Below are 22,704 nucleotides of genomic sequence, written 5' to 3'. Positions count from 1 at the left end.
TTGATTTTGCAGTACTTGTTTAAAATATAAACTGTGGTTATAATCTCCAGTCACAACTTTCTCTCCACTTCAATGAATGGTTTTGGAGGGGAGCTTTGAGCTGGTTTTAAGGGGTTTGTGAATCTGTCCATGACCTTTTCTCAGGGTCTTGTAGTGAAATGCCATAGACAATGTGGGGCCTATTTTAATTCATATTACTGGGATGCAATCCCATTGTTTTGATTGTGTTTGCTGTGAAATTCAATGGGATCCTCTTCCAGCCAGTGAGGACCCTTTGCTCACATATAAGCTTTATTATCTAAGTAGCTTTAAATTCACTTTAGAGGAATAGAAATGCCTTCTTGACATCTTCAGGTTATCGAGTACTGGGAAATTAGGGCTAGTGAAGTCTTTGTCAATATTTTAATTTATTATGGGCAATTTACTAGAGACCAGGTGGTAACTCTCTATAAAAATGGATCTAAAAGGTCCACATAAGCTGTAGGTCATGTTGGAATTTGAGATCCAGTAGAAGCCAGTAAGAATCAAATCCTACTGCTTCATATGGAGTTCCAAGATATGCTTCCTACATTGTTTTTGAGCCATCATTTTAAAAGGCATTCTCTCATCTAAATTCAGCCACTTTTCCAGTCAGTGTTTTCTGTGTTTCTGGAGATGATAGCAGACATTTGTGTCAGAATTGTCTGCCTTGTGTCATTTCCCCAGTACTCATACAACACTTCCCACTTCTTTTGCCTTCTAGAGAGTAGTAAGTTCTGGGGGAAAAAAAAAAAAAGGCACAACCAAAGAACAAAAAAACCCCAACAGAACTAAGTTAAAGGCACTGCTAAAATCATGTCATCCTGATTTACTCCTTTCCTTTGCTGCGATTGTACCTGCAACACCTCCAGCTTTTTGGAAGTGCTCAGCACAGCCTTCCTCAGTCCTGCCTGCAGAGCTGTTCCTACCTTTTTTTTAAGGCAGGCAGCATTTTTGTAGAGCTGGCACTGGAAATCACTCTCTCCTGGCTTAGCCTCCAGACAGGTTGGAAATTAGTTTCTTGTGCTGGTAGTTCCCATATTGCCTGTTCAAACTTCACTCCTATCAATAATTGCTTTGACTACCTTATACAGATCATCTAAAACCAGGAAGGAGGTTTCATACTGAGCTTCACAATAATTCTTTTTCTAGCTGGTCAAACCCTCATTTTGCCAGACAACCCATGAAGCTGCAGGTCTGAAACATTTTTTGAAGCTGTTATAAATAAATACCTGAGTTATGTTTTGTCAGCTATGTTATTGTCTGGTTTTGAGAAGTCTCTGTGGGCAAGGATTTCATCACACTGAGCTCAAATTAAATTCCATGAAAGATTCAAGAGTGCAGCTATGAATCACAGCTTCTTCTCAGAATAGGAGCTGCTGTCTTTGCACCTGCATGCAGGTGCTTCAGCAAAGGGTGTAATTTTACTCAGAGTATTTGTGGAGCTGCTGCTGCCTCAGAGGGAAAGGCTGGGAATAAAGGTGTGAGACCAGGAGCTCCTGTGAACATCCTCATCCTTAAGGCAGCAAATTGTGTTGCTTCCTATTCTCCCATAACTCAGCTTCTCTCCTCCTGTGTGTCTATAGATTATGAGGTGAGTGTGGCAGCTCCCCTTCCCTAATCTTTTTCCTTTCCCTTTCTTGCAGGGATCTGCACAAAATTGTACCAGCCCTGAATGAAGGTGGGAGAGTGGCAAATGGGCTGCTGTGCAGAGACACAGCTGGAGATCAGCTCCAATACAGGGAAAAGAAGGTGGATTAAGAGCTCCTCAAGTGAGAAAAGGAGAGATGGAAATGAAGGGTGTGCACTTCTGGTGTATCCTCACCTTCGTGGAGATTTCTGTAAGAGGCAATCACAGTTACCACGTGGGAGAGGGAAGGCAGATAACACATCCAGAAATAATTGCAGAGCTTTTCATTAGCTGTTATTCAAATTGTTATCTTAGCCTTTGTGCTCAATTATCTGATGGCTGCTGAACAACGCCCAGAGAGCTGGGGAAAAAAACTGCAGGCCCAGCTCTGGGATTAATTTAACATCTTAGGTTTAATTGGAGTGCTCTGTGGGCTTGTCCCTGGGAGAATGGGAATATCCCCCCCCCCACCCCAGTGATCAGCAGGAGCTGTTGGGTGACAGGCATCTGAGCCAGCCCCATAAGCCTTCCTGCACCATCAGTGCTGTTGCACAGATGTGCTTTGAGTGTGAGCACTGGGACTTCCCGCTCCAGAGGTGCTTTGAGGTGCTGGATGGAAGGAGGAACAGTAGCAAGCCTTGATGCTCTCTTCTGACTGCAAGGGGCAGAGAGATCTACTGTGGCTGAAGGACACCCCTGGCCATCTCTCTTCCCTGAGGAAGCACTCAAAGCCTGTCAGCTCTTTTAACTGGCTGTGGCTCATGTTTAACTCCACCTCTGGCAGTACAGTGGTTGATCTGGCTTTCAGATGGGGTAGGGACAGAGAAAGCACCCCAGTCTAGGTGCTGGGTGCCCTTTTTGGTCAGTTCAGCCAGGGGTTTCTACAAACCCAGCTGCAGCTCAGGGCAGTCAGCAGGGAGAAGTTGTTGCCGTGGCTGTAAGTCTCCTAGACCTTTCCCCCTTACTGTCAGTGACTTCGTCTCTCTTTCTTGACCTTAATATCATTGCTTTCAGAGGGTTGGTCTGTTGTATATTGACCTGAAATGAAGGTTAGCACCTGTGATGGCCTACCCTTAAGGGGAAAGAAGCACCATGCCAATATGTAGAAAAAACACTCAGGACTTGATTTAAAAAGTTATGAAATCCTGACTCTGTTGAACTCTTCACTTCAAAGCAGCTGGGGTTATGCCTGTTGTCCCAAACAACATCAGCTCACCTCTGGCTTACTTTGTGTAGACAGCTTCACTCTAAATCCACTCCTCAGCTGACCGTGACTGCACCAACTTAAACCTCGGCCAAGAGATTTTTCATTTTGTATGAACTGTGGGCAGTTTAGGGCTGAACTGTCACTCAACCCCCACTTCTGTGCTAGCAAGGCTATGGAACAACATGCCTGATGCAGTAATCTGGCTCTTGGTGCTCAGCCATGTGGAAGTACAGTTATTACCTTCCTCTGCACCATGGGAGTCCCAGGAAAGCAGAGACACGGGACAAGCTCTCGCTCCCCTGCCCCATCTCGCCCCTTGGACAGCAATTTCCTAGTGGCAGAAACACAGACTGCAACAAAAGCTCTGCTCCCAGCCCTTTTTTCTGGAGAATAGGAAGCAAGGGAGGCACAGTGAGTCAGTTGTGTGGCTTCCTGCTACCTGAAAACTACCCTCTGCTTAGCGTTGTGCCTCCAGGCACTTTCTAGCCCCGAGCACACACCTTTCGTTTTAATAACCCGTGTGCTTAGTTTCCCCCCCTGTTGGGGGCCGTGGGTTTTTTCAATAAGTAAGATGAAAATATTTTGCAGGATTGGAATAAATCCAAAGCACAGAACAAAGGAAAACCAAAGGCAATTTAACCAAAATAATCCTGTGTGAGAAAGTGGTGTGGAACTATGTGATTGCTGTGCAAACAGCCTCTGCCTTTTGTTAATATTGTTGAACTCTTACGCTCCTCAGCATTTTTTCTTCTTCTACCTAAAGCTTTTTTTCAGTGTTTGCTTTTAGTTCTCTATCTATTCTGCATTTGTTTCAAATATTTTGATGGAAGAGCACGTGCTTTCCATTTGAGAATCAGATGTCAGGGTAACCAGATGCCTTGGATGTGGCAACTGCAGTGTGTCTTGGCAGCATCCTCTCCTTTCACTCTTGCATTGACAGCCACTACATCACCAGTGACCCTCCTCTGGAGCCACCCTAAGCCAGATAGATCCCTCCTCTTCCTCAGTGAGCAGAAACCTGTGGTCCCAGCCAATCTTCCATTTTTTTCTTGATCCTCCTCTTCTTCCACACCTCGTTTTGTGGACAAAAAGTCTCCTTGCTTGGACTTAACCACTAAATTGAAGACACAAGACTCTCTGACACGTTTCTCTGCTTGCTGTGTTTTTCTGATTCTCCTGCAGTACCACCTCAGTCACATGCAGCTAAAAATAAACATATTTTCCTCCTGCTCAGCCTTTTCCACTCAACCTGTGCTGAGAAGATTACAGAACAGGAAAAGTTACCTTGGTTTCCAAAAGCACTGAGCTCTATTTCAAGTAAATGTATGATTGTAAAGTTTCATAAGCAGGTTTAGAGAGGACAGCAGAACTCTGGTGGATCCTGGGAGCTCTGAATGATCTTACAAAGTTCTCAGAAAAATAATCTAAGAGTTTATTGGTGCTGGTTAAATCTTTCTTGAGCATGGACACCAGTCTTCGAATGGACAGCCGTGGTCATACTCAGGAACATCTTCCTGAACAGCTATGGGAAAAAAAACCCGTAAAAGGTAAAATAGATCACCACAAAAAGAAAAAAAGATACTCTCAAAACACAACAACGAACCCCTTGCGTTCTCTTTCCTGAATAATTGAAAAATCCCCCTGCTTTTCAGTGTAGTTGTGAATGGATATTTGTGTAGGTCATATTAGTTAAGAGACAGACCAGGAAAATATTCAAAGGGGAAATAGATGGAGAAGGGAAAGGAAATAACCCTGGATGTGTGAGCAGTATTTTTCAGTTTGATCAAACATGTATGTATTTGCAAGATCACATTGCCTCCCTTTTTACCTTTAAAAAAGGCTTGAGGCATATAACTGAAATTATTTCTACGGCAATTTTGCAAGAATTATATATCCTGTACAAATCAGAGATGGAAAAGTGAGTTCAGTTATTTTGTGTCTTCATGGTCTATTAGTCTTTTTTCAGCTCATGTACCCTTAGAGGATCTGGCAGGTCCTCAGCTGTGGAGTCTTGTCTGCATGGGCAGATATATAGATTCAGACTCCTCCACCTGTATTCTGAGGGGCCAGACACTACCCAGTGTTGCCTGGACGCTGTTGCTGTAGTTAATACTCCGGGTTGCCTCTCTAACCCTCATTTTTCTTGCTTCAGACACGTGCTGTGTTAAAAACATCCCATTTGAGAGATACATCCAGTGCCTTCCACACCAGTCACAGACCTCTGCTGTGCTTTGGTTTTGGATTTCCCTCCCTCAGAGGTGAGGCAGAGCACGGGGAGCTGGAGCAGCACTTCACCTGCTGCCTTCCAAGGAGGGAACAAAGAGAGATGTGGATGTGTCAGGAAAGCTCTGTGATATTTGACATGGATTTGTTTGGTAGGTGCTCGTTTTGCACCTCCTGCCTGTGTGAAGCTGCTCCCGGGTGAGTGAGGGAGACCTACTCTGGGTCCTTCTGTCGTGCATGAATGTCAGCTCCTTTCCTAGCATGTTACCATGGCATCCTACCTGGGGTAACTTAAAGGAGAAGAGGAGGATACAAAAGGGACATGTTTATTAACCCTTTCAGGAGAGCCATATGAAAGGGCTAAGAGAAACTGCTATGGAGGATGTCACTGCTTTGGAATCTTGCTTCTTTATTGCTGCTTCTTGGAGATCGCAAATTAAGTAACCCCTGTCCCTTCCCAGGTACCACCAACAGAGACAAATGTGTTAATAGCCCGGCCCTTTGCCCCTGGAAAGATGAAAAGTCAAGCCCTGAGATCAGGAAATAGGGGACAACAGGGCTTTACATCACACTAATGTCTTCATCCTGTAGATCACCTGGGGTATCTTATTTTTTGAAGTTCTTTCTTTGCATTATTCTCCCTAGAACGACACCCCTGGTCTTCCCAGAGAATCTGCTTTTGTCTGTGACTGCTGAAGGCAGTCACATTTCTAGAGCAGCCTGGTTTACAGGAGGTTTTAGCTTGAACTGTTTGCTGGTCTTATGTAAGGGAGGCAACAATTGAATCTTCATAGTTGGGGCTGAACTGGGAAAGTACTTAAAATAGCAGTAAAATCTCTCAGTGTGCACTTTAATTATTAAATTTTGTCCCGCTGCAGAGGAGAGTAATTTCTTTTTGGGATAATTGCCTTTTCGAAGCAATTTTTGCATTAAAGATTCACTGGCTTTGCAGAAGATGCTTCTAAATGCTCCTTATTAAAAATTTAGCTTGAGTCTGGTCTTGCCTCTTTTCACTTTTTACTTTTTCTTACTCACAAATAGTAGCCTTTGTTCTCTTCTAGCCTAAATCTCCTCTCTTGAGCATACTTGCTTTGAGAGCTGCACATTAAAGCAAAAAAATAGTGCATATTTGTTCTTCAGCATTGGTGCCCTGTAAATCCAGGATGGCTGAGGCATAGCTTAGTTGCCTCACAGCCCGAAATCCCACCCTGAAAGGCTTCCCTTCTTAATCAACTGGTCTGACCTCACTGTATCCCCTTTTTATTTGTGACGTCTGATTGGAAAAAAAAAAAAGATATTACCAATTAAATAACCCAATTTATGATTGAAAATGAATCAAAACCTTAGTCTTTTCTGAATGTAGCAAGAAGGATGTGCTGTCTCTTGAAGTAAGTCCACGGGCAATAGTGCATCACATTTCTGGTGTTTCCACCAATGAATTTTTGCACGTCCTAAAGGAAGGAGGGGTTATGTGAAGGAATTTCAGAGACCACTACCACACTGGAAACAAAGCTGCTCTCTGTATTCTCTGGAGAGCTCCCTTAAAGTAATCCTAGTCATTCCAAGTAGGTACTTCCTAAGCCTTTCTGATTGCTGATGTTCTGGCCAGAGAATTTTCAGTGGGGAGAGTTCAGTCAGAAGAGCATTTTATACTAGATCACATCTGCTAAAAGAGATCAGAATTGGTGTTTCTGTGTGCATCAGTAATGCCACATTAAGACACTTGAGGCTTTCTTCCTATCCCAATATCTAAGTAATGAAGTAAGAAATAAATGAAGTTTCAATAGCCAGAGTTTTTCTTAAAAGAAAAAATAAATATGACATTGAATTAAGGGAACTTGAATTTGTCTTCTATCTGATAGATCCTTTTTACTGCTTGTCCTGATACTCCTCCTTTGATTTAAATGCAGTTACTCCAGATTTTCCATAGTAAAAACTAGACTGAAATCAACTCATTGACAGACATGAAAAGTTTAGATTTTTTCCCCGTTTCCCCAAGTTAAGTGGGTAGGAGTAGCCTTCAGAAAAAAAGCAAAGCTTTCAAGGATAGGGTTTTGGACAGTGAGTTCAGACTGGGAGATAATGTTAAATTCAGTTGCAATGTGCAGCTAGGTTTAAGTTTTGATATTGCTGAACCTTCATATACTTGGACTCATGTGGTCAGCTAAATTTGGAAAAAAAAGTACTGAGGCAAACTGATCTTGTGACATTCTACCTGCCCTTTGCACACTTAAAATAAGATTTTAAAAAATCAATCTGCATCTCACTAAACCTGTTCTAGAGCTCAGGTGCAGATCTGAGTTTTCGCTGAAGATCTCCCATCCTCAAGAAGGGAAAGGAGAAGAAAACAGATTCTTTGGTGCTCCCATTCAGGTCTCTCTCCCTGCACTGGGCTGCATTATATGTGTTGTACAGTCTGTCTTGCCCAGAACAGCTGTGGCTGTCACCTACTAGTGTGGTGTTCAAATTAAGACTGATTGTTTCCATCCATGCAATTAGCTGCTGTCAGTCTCACATGTGGCAAGCAATTGGTACAGAGTTGTTGCTTTTTTGTTTTTTTTGTCCTGGAATTAGCTGGTTTAACCTTGAATTAAGTGAGTAAATATATAGAACAGCAACTGGAGTTCGGTAGCAACCAGATGATGTTATCAGCAAAACTCTGTCTCAGCTTCCAGCTGGCACTTCTTGAGGGGCAGCAACACAATTGAGATTGGCAGTAAGTGGATTTCATGGGCTGAGTTCTGGCCAAGGACCCAACTACCTGCACAGTGTGTGTTATGACTCTTGCCTTTCTCAGTAAAAAAATGCTTTCTTTTCACACTTATCTCTGGTACTTGTCAGCTTTTGAGCTAATTACAGCCACTTTTTAGAAGGGTATGGCCTTTTGTAGTCACAACACACCTGCTCTATAAACAAGGTAGGAATCTTCTCTTGTGACAGCTCTGGATTACTCAGACATCTTGTTGGGTTTTACCCTGAGCCTCCATGAACGTTTTTCGAGCCTATTCTGTTTGCAGCTCACAGCAAAAGAAAGGGGAGATACAGAAGGAAGCTGCTGTTGTAACATTTAAATAGACACAGGAGTGAGCAAACACTGAGGTTCAGGCACTCTCAGACTCAGGAGACATCTGGGTTTCACATTTTGGCTTCCAGCTCTGTGGCTTGTGCTCACTTCTGCAAACAGCTTGGTGTTAGAAAACCTCTTATTTAGTGCTTCTCCATGATGAAAGCTTCGGGCCTGTTGTCAACACAAGGCACTTCTTCCCCTTAGGGGGAGAAAGGGAGCAGTTTTTAGAAGCAGTTTTTTGTCTGTGTCGTTTCTTGTCCTGCCCTTGTCCCAGAACGATGTTGTGAGCCTGAGGCTGCACCACGTGGAGTCCCCAGCTTTGCCCAAGACTGTGCTGCTCCCTCAAAGTTCCATTGTCCCACAGCACAACAGGGGCTGTAGGAGTAACAGGAAAACCTAAAAAATATCCTGATGGGGTGTGGGAAAGCAAGAGGACCCCAAGGTTATTCCAGTGCCCAGCCAGGCTGTTCCTTTAACAGAAAAGGCAACAGACTGAGCCCATCATGAAGCAGGTCTTGGCCTTTTGGGAGGGGGGGAAAAAACAGTGGCCTTTGGTATTGTTGTCTCTTAATTATTTGTGCTGTGGTACCATCAGGAGGCCCTGTCCTCCTTTGGGACCAGTCTAGAGCTGGCAGTTTTCGCTCTGTCACATTCAGTGAATACGTGGAGGTGACAAGGATCCAACTGTACTTTCAGCTCTGCTGCTTCTTGCTGCCAGCACACACTTGCACCCCTGCAAGTGATTTCCCTCATGAAGGGTGTGTAAGCTGATTTAATTGCTAATAGGGGAGATCTGACAACAGAATACACAGCTATGTTTGTTGGCATGTTCTTAAGATGTGGGGGAAAGGAGCGAGAAGCAAAGTAAAAATAGACTCTCTTAAGAGGTTTCATGATCTAATAAATCTGGACAGTGCAAGTTATAATGTCTGGACTAAAGAGTTATCCATCTTTGGTTTTTTGTAATAATCTCCTCGGTGTTTTTGTGGCTCAGACTCTTTTGTTCCTGTCATCAGGATGCGTGGTTGGACTTTAGGAGCAGTTTGCTGTGCTTCATTTGCTGTCTTGCATTCAAGTTCATTTGCATTCTGAATATTTCAGAGTACTTTAAAAATGGTCATTAAGTGTATCTTGGTATGTCTTTGAAAAGTATTATTAATTGTATGCTTCAAATTTTATACGTCCCCATGCAATACAGGGTTTGGATACTTTTCTTTCCTTCTCTTTTCCTTTTTCAGATTTACAGATCCAGACTCCTGAAGCCTATTCTACTCTAAGCCAAAGCTGTTCTCTTTATCCTTGGGACGTTTTAAAGAGGTTGACAGATGAGTTATGAGTTAAAGTTTAGGTCTGGCTTTAAAAAGATTGTACTAAACAAACCAGTGTATTATTATGCTATGGGATCACTTAAAGAGTCCCTTTTATTGCCAGAACCCGTGTGTCCTTTCTGGTCTCTGTACAGTGGGATCAGAGGTAGCAGAAATAATAAACCGTTGTCACTGATAAAAATAAAGGAAGATGTGGACCTTTGGTGGTGGACCAGGAGTTAGGAAGAGAACACAGTCTTTTGAAGTGCTGAGAAATCTATATGCAGCAATTTTGTGCTTGAGGTAGGCAGTGAAGGATGAAAATCATTATGTTAGTATCTTTCTCAAGGTACTGTGAAATAAACCCAGCAAAATAGAGGGGAAAAAAATTATATGGAATTAATAGAACTTACATTATAATGGACCAAAGAAGCAACTACATGATGAAGGAAAAATATTCTAGCTGTGTGGCAATATTTGTTTATTTTTATTTGATGACTTAATGTTGGAAGAGACAAAAATAAAACGTTCCCAAAATTAGTCACAGTAAGTGTTTGAACAAAAGATGCAAATTAGCTGGAATCAGCTATTGAGCCAGAGCCATGGACACGGTGGTGCATTGCAAGGAAAAAAACCAACATTCAGGGCCCTTTGGCTTTGCAGCAGCTCAGAGATGCTGAGCCTCGATAAGAAGCCACAAACAGGAGGCTTAGAGCTCACCTAAGGACCAAAGGGAAACAAACTACAGTTCTGGTGAAAGGGTCCAAGCTGAAGAACATTCCTTTCATTTATTTTCCACCAGCTAATACCCCATTTCCTGTCAGTTCTGGGCCAGAGCTCACTTTGCTGACTTCAGCAAGATGGTCAAGCCTCAGATTTCCATTTTCCAAGTGCAGCTTGCTTTGCAGGAAAACATAGACACAATCCATCAGCAGTCCTGAGATTCAGCTGGTCCCAGCAGCCCTATGTGCATGCACTCCAGGAGAGCTGAATGTGAGTTTCCAGCCCTGGGGGAGTCTCTGGAGTCTGTCCTTTAAATACTTGTTTTTATATATTTGTTTCTGTTTATGACAGAAGACGAGGGTGTGAACAGGTCCCATCACCTCCCGCATGGGTTGTGGTTCGTGAGCCTTATACCAGGGTTCAGTAACACCTGGGCAGGATTTGGCTTTGGAAAAACAAAGGAAAAGGGATTAAAAGGGATTCCTACTTCTCCAGCTTAATTTTCTCACATCTCTCAAGAAAGTCGGATTTCTGAGCCACAGGGAAAGGATGGAGCTAGCTCTCTTCCTTAACACAGATCTTGGTGATGAGCAGGGTTTGGGATGCAGTGGGTCTTTGCTGCTGTTACTCATTTCCTTACTGCTTTCCAAGCCCCTGCGCTGTTCCCAGTGCTGGGATCTGTTCCCTGGGCTGGGAGGTGATGGGGCAGGATCTCTGCTCTCTTTCCTGAGGACAGATCCAGCTGTATTTTGTATCTGAGGCACACTGTCAGTGTTTAAAAAAGGCAGCCTATAGGAGCATAGTCTGTTATTCTGGAAGCTGTGCTAGTATTTAATGCCCCTCTCCTGTACCCAGGGTGGGGGGCAAGGGTCTGCCTCTAAATGTTAACAAGAATACCCCTGATTCATGGGAAAGCTTCTCTAAAGTGGCCTGTGAGGAAGGGATTTGGCTCTAAAAAGAGACTTGTAGGTATGGAATAGCCAGGGTAAAACTCACTGCTGGGGCAGCTCTGCATCTCTGGAGGTGAGGAACACTGGCACAGCCTGCTGGTAGTCAGGGAGCCTTTTGGTATCAAAACAATGCTTTTCTTTCTGCCAGGCTCATGGTTGTAGCATTATTTTGGTCTTTACAAGTGGAAATGGAACAAGAAAAAAAGAAGCCTGATGTCTTTCATTTATCTTTAGAACTCATACCTTCCCTTAGCCCAGGGAGCTATGAATTTATTGTATGTGATAATAAGAATGTAATTATACATCAGAACTAAGTAATTGCCTTTGGTTTAGTACAAAACTATTTTTTTGACTTTGGAGTTTCTCTAAAGAAGTTTTAAATGTTAAATATTATAGTCTAAAAATTGTTCAATAATGAAAAAGCCCTGCCTGGGGCAAGATTACTTCTACCTGATGCTCAGCAGAGCTGCAGTCAGTGGAGCTCTGCTACTGAGGTCATCCCAGATGTGCCACTTGAAAAAGATGAAGTAATCTTGTGTTCTTGAAAAGTGTCTTTGGAGTTGGGGAGCAAGAGGTTCCTGTCACCTTATCATTGATTTAGCCTCATTTGTGAGCTCTGAAGTTAGTTTATTTGGAATGAAATCCACTCAGATTTAATTTGTCAAAATATTTGCATTCATTCCTGTTTTCATTCATCAAAATAGGCATTTAACCTGTTCCTTTTAATTCCCCTAGTTGCTGATCTTGTTTCAGAGCAGTGCCTGGGGAGATGGGATGTGTCCTGTGTCCTTCAGGAGCACCGAGGCTGAAAAGGCACTTTTGGGAACTTGCTGTTTCCTGGGTCTGCACATGAGGGAGGACTCTTTGGCACAGGGAGTGACTGAATTTTTCCTAGCTCCGAGCCATAGCTCTGAATCTTCCAGTGTGCAAGATGCAGATTGTTGTCCTGTGGCTGAATCCCACCGAGGTATCCTAAAGCTGGCAGCTCACAGCTTCATGGAAGAGGAATGAACACCTTGCTTCGGTTGTCCAGGGAAGAATGGAAAGAGGGGCCAACCCCCCAGCTGCATCAGACTGGCTGCTGATCCTTCTGCCATGCTGGGAAAGGGGTTTTTATATTGGCCATGCTGGGCCAATGATCCCAAAAGAGAGAGACCCAGCTCACAGTATTTCTGCTGTACCCGTTCAGACTGTGCTGGGCTGCAGACTGGGACAAGCCTTTAGTCAGATGTGTCAGCCAGGTAAAACCTTTGCTTAAAAGCTTCTTTTTCCGAAACCACAGGCTGCTTCATCCCTCACCCTCAGAAAACTGCTCAAATAACTGTTTTCCCCAAGCCGTCCCTGCTCAGTTTGTTATCATTTTCATTATTAAACATTTATACAAACACTGTAACATTTTATAGTGTTTGACAGAGATTTTCAAGTCTGCTAATTAGCATGGTCCCTGACACATGGAATATACTTTTATTAGTACCCATTCATGGCCTTGTTATTCAGGAGAGGTTCTCTTGTGAATGGAAACGTGCATTACTGCACTTCAGGCTAATAAGTGTGACATAAAATATGACACACAGAATTAACTGCTGCGCTACAGGATCCAGCAATTGGGGGTGATGTGCATATGGTCACACTGAGACTCTGTTTGCATCACTGCTTTTCTGCCTTACTGCCTTATTAAAAGTCTGAGAGAGGAAAATATTGGGAGAAGGAGGAGGGAGAGAAGAAATGAACAAATCTAACTTGGCATAAATAGGTTTGGCTCAACAATATAACAGTTGTCAGCAGCCTTTTCCACAAGCCTTTTCCTCAATGAGGAGAGCACAAAAAAGTGATTGAAAAGTCAGTTCATGTGCATACAGCATTCTTGGAAAGAATCTGAGGGGGGAAAAACCTCTCAAACAACCCCCCCAAATAAGAAGTTATGTTTGTAAAATGAAGTCTGCTTTATGCTTCTGCATGTCCAGTGTCAAAGCAGAGCTCTCACAGAGGAAGTGCAGTCCTGTGTTCACCCTGATTGCCTGGTCCAAAGATTAGATACAAAAAACCAAAAAGTGGCCTCTCTTCTTTTTTCCCTTTCCTCTGCCCACTCCTCTTGCATTCTGCTTCCATTTGTTTTACAGGTTAAGACAGATTAAGTGACTCTTTGAGCAATTCCAGCCCAGTTCAATGAGGAAAAAAACAAACCTATTTGCCTTCAGCATTACCACCTTCACAGACATCCATGGGGACTTCACAAACCACTCGAGTGGGTGTACTTGAAATAGTTTCTGTTGCAATGATCCTAAAGAAAGAAAGGGACAATCCTGATGGATGAAGGGAAATGGTTAAGCAGAACGGCTGCAGTCTGGCAAAGGGAGTTGCCTGCCTGGCCAAGACCCTCTCTTCTGTTTCTTTGCTTTTTTTAGGCTTTGCAAAGTGTCCCTGTAGAGAAGAATCGGGGAATAGAATTCCTAAAGTTCCCGAGAAACTGTCAGTGAAGTTAATTCCTAGATTTAAGTAAGAGTTTAGGCAACAGTAAAGTGAAATCTGTATGCATAGGTGTTTATGCATGTATATATCTGTGTATGTGTGTAATATATGTGTTAATGGCTATGGGAAATGATTAAGAGCTTTTTTGCTGCTACTGTGTGGCTACTAATTTAACAAAAGATTATTTACTTCAGGTTTGTCCTGATAAAGCCCCCTTGTGAACATCCAGTGAGTGTGGGTGTGTTTGCAGTTTTGGATAGGTATGAAAAAGCTTTGGCCTGAAAAGCTTTGTTAGATGTACTTATTTTAAAAACGTGGGAAGGACTCCTTCCATTTTAATGCAGTATCCCATGGTTTTCCAGGGTCTCCCACACCACTCTAGCTAGCCACAAGCCTGCTCCAGGTCGTAAAACCATTGAGAGTAATTAAATACTTAGAGAGCTGAACTCCAGGGCTCTCATCAGACCAACAAGCCACTTTACAACCCACGTATATATTCCTGTGGAAAACAGCCTGTAGCTGCAGAGAACCTGCTGGCAACAGGCTCCCCTAAATGCTAATTAATGTTGCAGGGCTGCTGGAACACCTGGGTTTGAACCCCAGCTTGGGAGATGGGGTGGGAGATGCCAAGCAGGCATTGGCACTGTCAGACCCCACTGATGCTGCTCCAGCAGCTCCGTGCAAGGAGAACCCGGAGGGACAGGAGCCTAAAGGAGGAGCAGGAGGGTTGGGCTCCTGTTCTTTCCTGCTGCACGTGTGTGACACTCTTGTCAGTGGTGCACTGCAGCTGCTGCAGTTTTGCAAAGCCTGTGGTGGAACTGTGACTCTGCAGCTCCCGAGGAAAGGTGTTCCCAGAACTGCTCCCTGAAGCAGATACAGCAAAAAATATTGGGCAAAAATGTGCATCCAGCACTTTTTAAAAATGTAATTCTTGAACTAATAATTTTCCCTCGTGGTATGCTGGGTGTTTCCAAGTGTTTGGCCATGATCTCTGCTCCCAAATGTGTGATTCCAGGAAATTAAGCTAAATGGAAGTTTGGGGAGAGCAACAGATCCACTGCTGCTTCCAGCATATCAACTCAAGATCAGATCATGCACAAGATGTTAAGCACATAATCTTCACAGTGTTTGTGATGGTAGGAAAAGGATAAGAGAGAAAAAAAATGCCCTAAATGAAGTACAGACGTGAGAAGAGAAAATCTGCATTCTCTTCCTGAATATATTCCAGTTCATCTATCTGCTTTCACACCAGTCGGGTATTGCTGGTAAAATACTCTGCTCCACAGTGAAATTATGACACAAAGAAATCCAGATCCGCAGAGGAGGAATACCAGTCTTAAAGCAAAGGCTTTAAATAGATTGAGTTTCACATGGCAAAATTTAGAAATCTTTTTTGGAAAGGTTTAGGTAATTTTCTGCTCAGATGGATACTGTCTGAGCACATCTGCTTACTCAGAAATAAAATGTAAATAGAGAGACAAAAAAAGGTATGTCTATACAGTTTGGGAAAAGGAAGGAGATGTTTTGGAGCATACAGTGCCTTGCACACCATAAGCATATTTTTATATAGCAGGTTGTGGAGATGAAGTGAAATAAAACAGTCGTATGTAATAAAGATTTGGGGTCTGTTTCGGATCTTCGGCAAGTACAAATTGACTATAGCTCCCAGGTATTCCCACTCATTTTCTAATAATATCTCCTTGAGATACATTTCCCACTGCCAGAATTTTATTTTCTTAAGTTCTACAGGGGTGACAACCAGACTCTCCGAGACCATCCATACAAAACCTTATTACGGGAGGCCATGGCCAGCAACAAATCTATCGCTGGTTTTAGAGGGCCAGTTTCAGTTTGCTTGTGCTTCACGTGTTCCCTGGTGGTAGAGGAGTAGCAGAACATTTCATTCTTCTGTGGGAAGAACATTTATGGGAAGATTTCTGAGTTTGGTTGCATCTGTCATAGCCTCAGTTCTGTTCTTGCTGGATTTGACATCCAGTGCTTTGTGCTCACCTCTCTGTGTGTAGGGGCAGGTTTGTCAGCCCAGAAAGGTGGGTTCATTACAGACCTGAACCACACCCACTGTGGCATAAACGCGGCCCAAGGTCACGACTGCAATGCTTTATGTCTGATATAAGTGTATAGAGCCAAAGATATGTTTTACGGACAAGAATTTGAAGTAGCTGTTACTGAGAAAGAGCTAAAAAGCAGCAAAAATGCTTTGGGTTATGGGGTTGTACAGGGGAGAGGACTAAAACCAGCTGAGATTATCACAGTGTGTGCCACTCTTAGGAAAGAGAAGGGCCCAGGTAGAGACTACCAGCATGTGCTGCTGCCCTGGAAGGGATCATTAGTGTGCAGGGTATCAGCTAAAAAAGATTTGGTAAAACGAGGTCAGAATGTGTGTAATACCTGAAAAACAAGATCCCATCACTGGTCTTGCACACAAAAATAGACTAATTAGTCTTGGGCTCACAAAAACTGACAGGATGTTCTTACCAGAGATGTGCAAGAGACGAGTTGTATCGACGTGATTGCTGTGGGCCAAATTTGGAAGATGAAGGGTAAAACCAGTCAATTTGGGAAGTACATCATGCTTCAGACGGAAAACAGGTTTTTTTATCTGATCCTTGTCTCCAAATGAAAACAAACTAAAGCTCTGAGCTGTTTCCTGAGGATTGGTGCTTGTATGTGTGTATGTGCCTGTGCATCTTGCAGATTTAAACTGACTGGGCAGTAAAAACATTTATGACTCTGTTATGTGGGTACGTGATATTTTTGATTTCATTGCAAACTAAATTGTTGTCAGAGCACATATTCAGCAATGGGTTGCAGTTGGATTCCTTTGGTTTGAAATGTGAGGATGCTCTGCAGAAATGTTTTGTGTAATCAATTGAAATTATTGAATAGAACCTGCACAGTTAAGCCATTTTCCACTGTCTGGGGTTTTTTGCATCACTTATTTGAGGTGTGCACAGAGTTCAGAGGTGCTGAGCTACTGTGAGAAGAGCTCTTTTTGAAGTGGCTACACAGATTTTTAGGACTAGAAGAGGAGGCTGGTTTATAACTGTGGTTTTGAGCCTTGTGAATTCCTCTGATCTGCCACAATCACAGGCTGAATTTTAATATTTTCTCATTGTTTATGCCAGGCCCTGGTTCACGTATGAGTGCTCAGAGACTTGCTTAGAAGAGGACAAAATTTTATGCTGGTAACAAACCCAGGATTATGCTAGTCTGCCTCAGCTGGAATTTCCAACTCTTAGATCACAACTTTAAGCCCCCTGGAAAATCTGTTTAACTTTAAAAACAATTGTGATGATGTAACCTTAAATTACATATATTATTGAGCAAATGGCAGGAAGTGAAAGCAAAGTTTATGATTTTGGCACTGCAGTGCTGAAGTAGAAAATTCTGCAGCAGAGCAGCACCCACGAAGGTCTGATCTACTCTTTGCGCCTGGGAAAGTTGCTGGGCAAGAGGTTCTTTCTGAAAACTTTAGGTTTCTGGAAAGCCTGAGGCAGACAGTGAATGTCGTGTGGCTCAGCACTGAAATACTTCTGTGGACTCCTAGATGTAACCCTTAACTGGCCCCAAACGAATCTCCACGTGTGTCACTGGGACATTATTCCGAAAGTTCAAAAATAATGCTCATGTTTTAGTGGAATTGAATCTTAAATGTAACAAATGACTTAAAAATAAGAGCAAGAAATGGCCTCTGGAAAGTGTTCAAACTCCTTTCAAAATATCCTTAGAAATAAAATGAGGGATTAAGAAGGTAAAAGCCAATGACATCAAGAATCATGGCAGCAAACAAAAAACCTCCTTTTATTGCTTTGCTTTGAGGGATATCTGTGTTTCTTACATATTATCCTGCCTCAGGCAAGGCTGAACATTTCATGTAACATGATGACCCTGGAAAACACGCTGCAATTTCAGGATAATTCCTGATGAGGGTTCATGAATCTACAAGCATCTTACAAGTAAATGAACCAGTTTTCTAAGCCACAAAATGATGCGCTGCTCTATGTTACTGCAAGGACCACTTAGTGCAAAGACTGTTTTGCTCCAGCATAATGAATACCTCTGTTATTCAGGGGTAATACGCAGGCTGAGGAAACCACGATAGGAGAGGAACTGACTTTCTTGTTTTGCTGGTTTTGCAGGGGTTTTTTGCTGGTTTGGAAGTTCTGTGCTGCCATCTCTTAACTTTCTGCTGCTGTCACTTGGAGCAGCTCCTTTCCCTCCCCTGCCTCTCTCTGAACAAGAGGAACATTATAGTTCCTTGCAATAGTGCCCCAGCAGCTCAGGGCACCTTACTGCTGTAAAAAAAGATGTATTTGGAGTTATTATTTCATGTAATGCTTTTGAAAGGGGGGGAGTTTAGGTGCATGATTGTGTTAAAGTAGCTGCAGTTCCAGTGGAGACAAAAAACTTGAAAAACCAAAGGACAGAGAAATGGGGATTTCTAACCTCCAGGGAAAAAGGGGTGATGGCACAGGCCCTGTTGTTTTCCCTTTATACTTATATGTTTCTATTGCAGATCAAGGCTTCACTTAGCAAAGGTGTTTTTCAGGCAGAATGAATATTGTCATTCAATCACTTCCAGATGCTTGTAACTTTGGCCTGCGGGTGAAACCTCAGATTGTTTCCTTAAGAGGTGACAGAGAAAATCTGGCTGGGATCAAACACCAAAATGAGGTTCTTAATGGGAAGACATAAGAAATGGTAGCCTGTGGAAATTCTGTATGTACCTTTCCAAGACTGACTTAGGCTGACATGTTAGAGTGTACTGGCAATTAAATTATTGTCAGTAATTTGGCAATTAACTCATGGACGCAATGTCTTTCATGTATTTTTGCACTAAGCATGTATTACAGGGCTGCTGAGACTACAACAAAAGTTGTTTCAGTGATGCAGCTAATTCCCTGCTAGCCTGTGTTGCTCATTTTAAAGCAAAATGACCCCTTCACACAGAGTCTAAATAGTTTTTTAAACTGTCTTAATTCCAGTCAGTTCCTCTAGCCAGCTTTTATTCTAATTCAGATTTTGTATGTGTCTTTTTTCATAGCAAAAACATCCTGCATATGTTTATAGCAAGTATCTACTTGATGCCATGGTCAGCAGTATGATTGAATTATTACTATAGAGCCCTGTGAAATGTGTTAAAGGCTGATTTCCATAGGCTCTGCTTGCTTAAAGTCCTTCTTTTGTCTCATGACAGAGCTGTATTCTGATTGCAGAATGTCAATTATCCATACCTCCCTATTTCCCCTACTCCCTATGTGTCAGCCCACCTAGGAGCTTTCTGTTAATTTACCCAATTGTCATTGGGCTCACTTTGTTACATTGCAGCCATTAGCCTGTCCATTTGCTTAATTGGTCCATTTCCCATTTGTTATTCAGCCTGTGAATCACCATTTGAATAATTTTTAGCTAACTATTAATTGAACACCATTTGTAACATGATTACATTGTCTATATTCTCATTTTTGCATGATCAGTAGGAGCAAGGGGGTTTTGTTATGATGCATGTGAGAGTCCCTGGTTAATTGGTGGTCGGAAAATGGGAAGAAAGTGATGGCTTTGTCCAGTAATTACAGAATAAAAGAGTCTAAGATTGTTTTAACTGGCTGAACGTGAGGTTCAGGTTTCTGTCTCTGCATTTGGCTGAAGAAGACAACTGGGACAGAGCGGTGGCAAAGGTGTGTGGTCTTACCAAGCTTGTTAGGCCTTGATGGGGCAGAAATTGTTTTAACCTGCCACTGTGCCTGCTAAGAGAGTAAGATGACTAATGTCACAAATACTGCACCTGGCCCCCACAATTTTAGTCCTACTTTGTGCCTTCAGAATTGCAGGTAATAGTGAACCTGTATGTCTGTTCAGGTTCAGCCAGAACTTTGAGCCAGACCTTTTCAGCCAGATATTTGTCCCTCTCTAGGGCCCCATCCAACCTGGCCTTGAACACTTCCAGGGATGAAGCATCCACAACTTCTGTGGGCAACATGGGCCAGCACCTCACCACCCTCACAGGGAAGAATATTTTCCATGTATATGATCCAAACCCACTCTTTTTTAGTTTGAAACCATTCCCCTTGTCCTGTGCTGTTAGAAGTGTTATGGTGGAAGAGGAAAATTGTGATGAACTTTGTGTGAGAAAATTAAAGCTACAGAGAGCTCCGGGGCTGCACAGTGACACAGAGAAGCTCCTCTAGATTTGCTCAACAATGTGTGAGATTAGGCTGAGTTTACCTTTGTGAGGGCAGGGTCTGGCCAGCAGAGGATTGGTATGAATGTCGAGCCAAATTTCCAAGTCCTGTACCTGGGAAGATCTGGGCTATTGATTCAGATAGAATTTTGGGTTTGTAGTCATTAAAACCAGATTTTGGAGGAGCATTTAGGTTCTCAGTCATGGCATGTTTCCCAGAAATTATTGCACCTGTGCTGAGTAAACAGTCAGCGTTTGGACACTGGGCATAAAGGGTGCTGGGTTCCTCCTCAGCCTGGGGAGGATCTTCTGGAGAGCTGGGCTGAAGTGTTGTTTCTGACTGTAGTAGAAACAGACTGTTCCAGAATAAGAGAGGAATATGAAGATGCCTCAGTGCTACCATCAGGCAGGGTGAGACTCTGTCCACCACCTTGGTGTTTTTGTGTACCCAGGCTTGGTTCTGGTGACTGTAAACATCCACAGGAAGGCTCATCTGTGCCTGTGGTGTTGACACAATAGGTGCTATTGAGGCTTAGTTGTCCTTGGCCGAATTATTTAAAAAGAAAATTTGCAGGTTTAGCCAAACACAGAATTATTATTTTGGAAAGCAACAAAACTGCAGGGCTGCAAACCATCTAAATAATCCCCCAGCTGGCCAAGGAAAGATCACAACCACAAACAAAAGCAACTTTCAACTTAGAGTAACTCTACAAACTTACCCCCGTTCCAGAAGAGCTGCTAATCACAGATGTGTGTTAGTCTTTGAAAAATACATCGGGAAGGAACAGATTTCTGAAGTTGCAGTAGTGTGGAGATAATTTTATTTACGCTTTCTCTGTGTTGGGTGCCGAGTGGCTCGTTTTCCACTCTTAAATTCAAACAGGATGATGTTGCACCCCCCCTGGCAACAAGAGAATTGAGCCAGTTAAACACTGACTGGGAGGAGACGCGTGTCCCTGCTGAGCTGAACACCACCCAGACTGAATTTTGGGAGGTTCCTTCACCTTTGCTCCTGAGGTCATTGTGCTGACAGCGTTTAAACTCTTTTACCTAAACAATGTGGGTAGATCTTGGAACACACCATCACGCTTGGTTACCTCCAGCTCTGTGAGGGCCCCTTCCTTCAAGAGCTTTCCCTGCCGCCGCCTCCCATTAAATGGAACGGTCCAGGTCAGTCTAGAATACAAACAATGATGTCACTATTGTCAAAGAGAAAAGCTCTGTGGGAATCCAGGAGATGAACCCCAAATTAAGGATCTCTTGGCTAAATACAAGCATTAAGAGAAGCTTACAAAGACCAAAATATCATTGTGTGCCAATGTGGCATCTGATGTCCGAGATAAAAGGGGAACTCATTTCAGAAGCAAGGCTGTTTTAGCAAGAGAAAGAAATCTTAGGATCTCTGCATAAAAACACATGTTTCTGATATGGTTCTCTCATATGCAAAATGAACACGACATCTGGTTATATTTTCAAAAGTTAAATTGAGTGACACTAAATCAGCGCTTTACAAAGCAAAAGGTAGTAAACCAAGAACATCTAATAAGGTAACAATGAAATATTTGGCAGAACTTCAGAGTATTGGAAACTCATACAACCAAAAGGAGCTGAAATATCTTATTGTGATATATATGAGGCCTTAACTTCTCATTTATCTGTGCTATTTCTTACTGCACTTCACAGTATATATGTTGTGTTCCCACTGGTATAGATTTCTATATGTTAGTGCCAAAACTCCAGATGTTTTCTAGGTAGGTCTCTGGAGACAATTTTATTGTGTTTCATTTCTCCTTATTTACAATTCACTCATCTTGAACTCCAGCCATTGGTAATAAAAAATCCATAGAGTCTGCAGCTGAGCCAAGTGGACACTATTGTCCTATTTTTTCAAGTTGGGATGGGTTGATCCAAGCCTTGAACAGAATCCAAACCACTAGAGTTTCCAATAAGTTCATCTCCCTTCTTTTTATTTTTTTAACTCTTCATGCACCAGGGAATAAAGAGACAACTGCTTTGTCTTTTCTCCCCCCCCACAAAAAGATCCAACCATGGCAGCATTTCCACAGTTTCTGTTGTTTAAGCCCTCCTGCCAAGACTAGTTCCTGTCCATCAGAGAGATGGCATTGCCACGGCATTAGTCAAAGCTGTCCCAGCCCCAGTGTGCCCAGTGGTCCAGGGCTCTTTGTATCACACCTCCAGACCACTTTCACCACTGATTTGCCACTGCTTTCCTCTGGAGTTAAAGTCTTGCCTCACCTCTGAGCCCCTTTTTGCTTCTTAACCTATTAAGTATAATTCCCTTTCTGCCTTGCAGGTACTGCAGAGTGTTCCAGACAGACACTTACAAACCCAAGCTCCACTTTGCCTTCCAGGGGGTTGTTAAAGGCTTTTATTAATGAATTAAGATATAATGACGCTCGCAGTCTCCTCCCTTTCTCAGTGTGCTGTCTGTGCAGATTGTAAACAGCTTCAGGTTCTCTGGTACATCAGAGAGATTGCAGTGCCCAACTTGCACTGAAATCAGTCTGTGGTTACTGGGGAACTCAGGTCTCTACATGCTGATAAAACCCCTGCTTAATGACGTAGAAATAATTAGCCACTTTGCTGCAGTGGGACTTCAGTTAATTTTAAAGTGCTGAAAAGTTTCATTTTGGAGTTGCTGCAATCAGCTCTATGTTTTACAACCGATCACAGGCACATTTTATTATTCAAACAGATTTTAATGTGAATATACCCGCCTACCATACGTGTATAAACATAAATCATTCTATAGCATAATCCAGTCATGTTCTCTTAGTGGTTCTGGGCTTGACTGGTCCTTCAGGGGGAAGCAGTGCTGCTGGGAGAACTCCAAACAGTGAGCAAGACCTGCTCAGATCCTCATGAGTGCTGCTTTGTTATGTTTTCA

General features: G+C 42.8%; 1 long non-coding RNA gene across 2 annotated transcripts in view; it reads left to right on the top strand.

Annotated features, from left to right (window-relative positions):
- LOC135413980 (uncharacterized) overlaps positions 1 to 11,435 on the top strand; it is a 91,356-nt gene extending 79,921 nt beyond the window's left edge. For both annotated transcript variants that reach the window (XR_010430524.1, XR_010430525.1), the window contains exons 2-3: positions 1,665 to 1,859; positions 5,008 to 11,435. This is a non-coding gene — a long non-coding RNA (uncharacterized LOC135413980). The remainder of the gene's footprint in view (positions 1 to 1,664; positions 1,860 to 5,007) is intronic.
- Positions 11,436 to 22,704: the final 11,269 nt, after the last annotated feature.

Source organism: Pseudopipra pipra, chromosome 5, assembly GCF_036250125.1.
Source record: "Pseudopipra pipra isolate bDixPip1 chromosome 5, bDixPip1.hap1, whole genome shotgun sequence".
Taxonomy (NCBI): domain Eukaryota; kingdom Metazoa; phylum Chordata; class Aves; order Passeriformes; family Pipridae; genus Pseudopipra; species Pseudopipra pipra.
The sequence above is the reverse complement of the archived record's forward strand: the minus strand, read 5'-3'. Positions and strand labels throughout refer to the sequence as shown.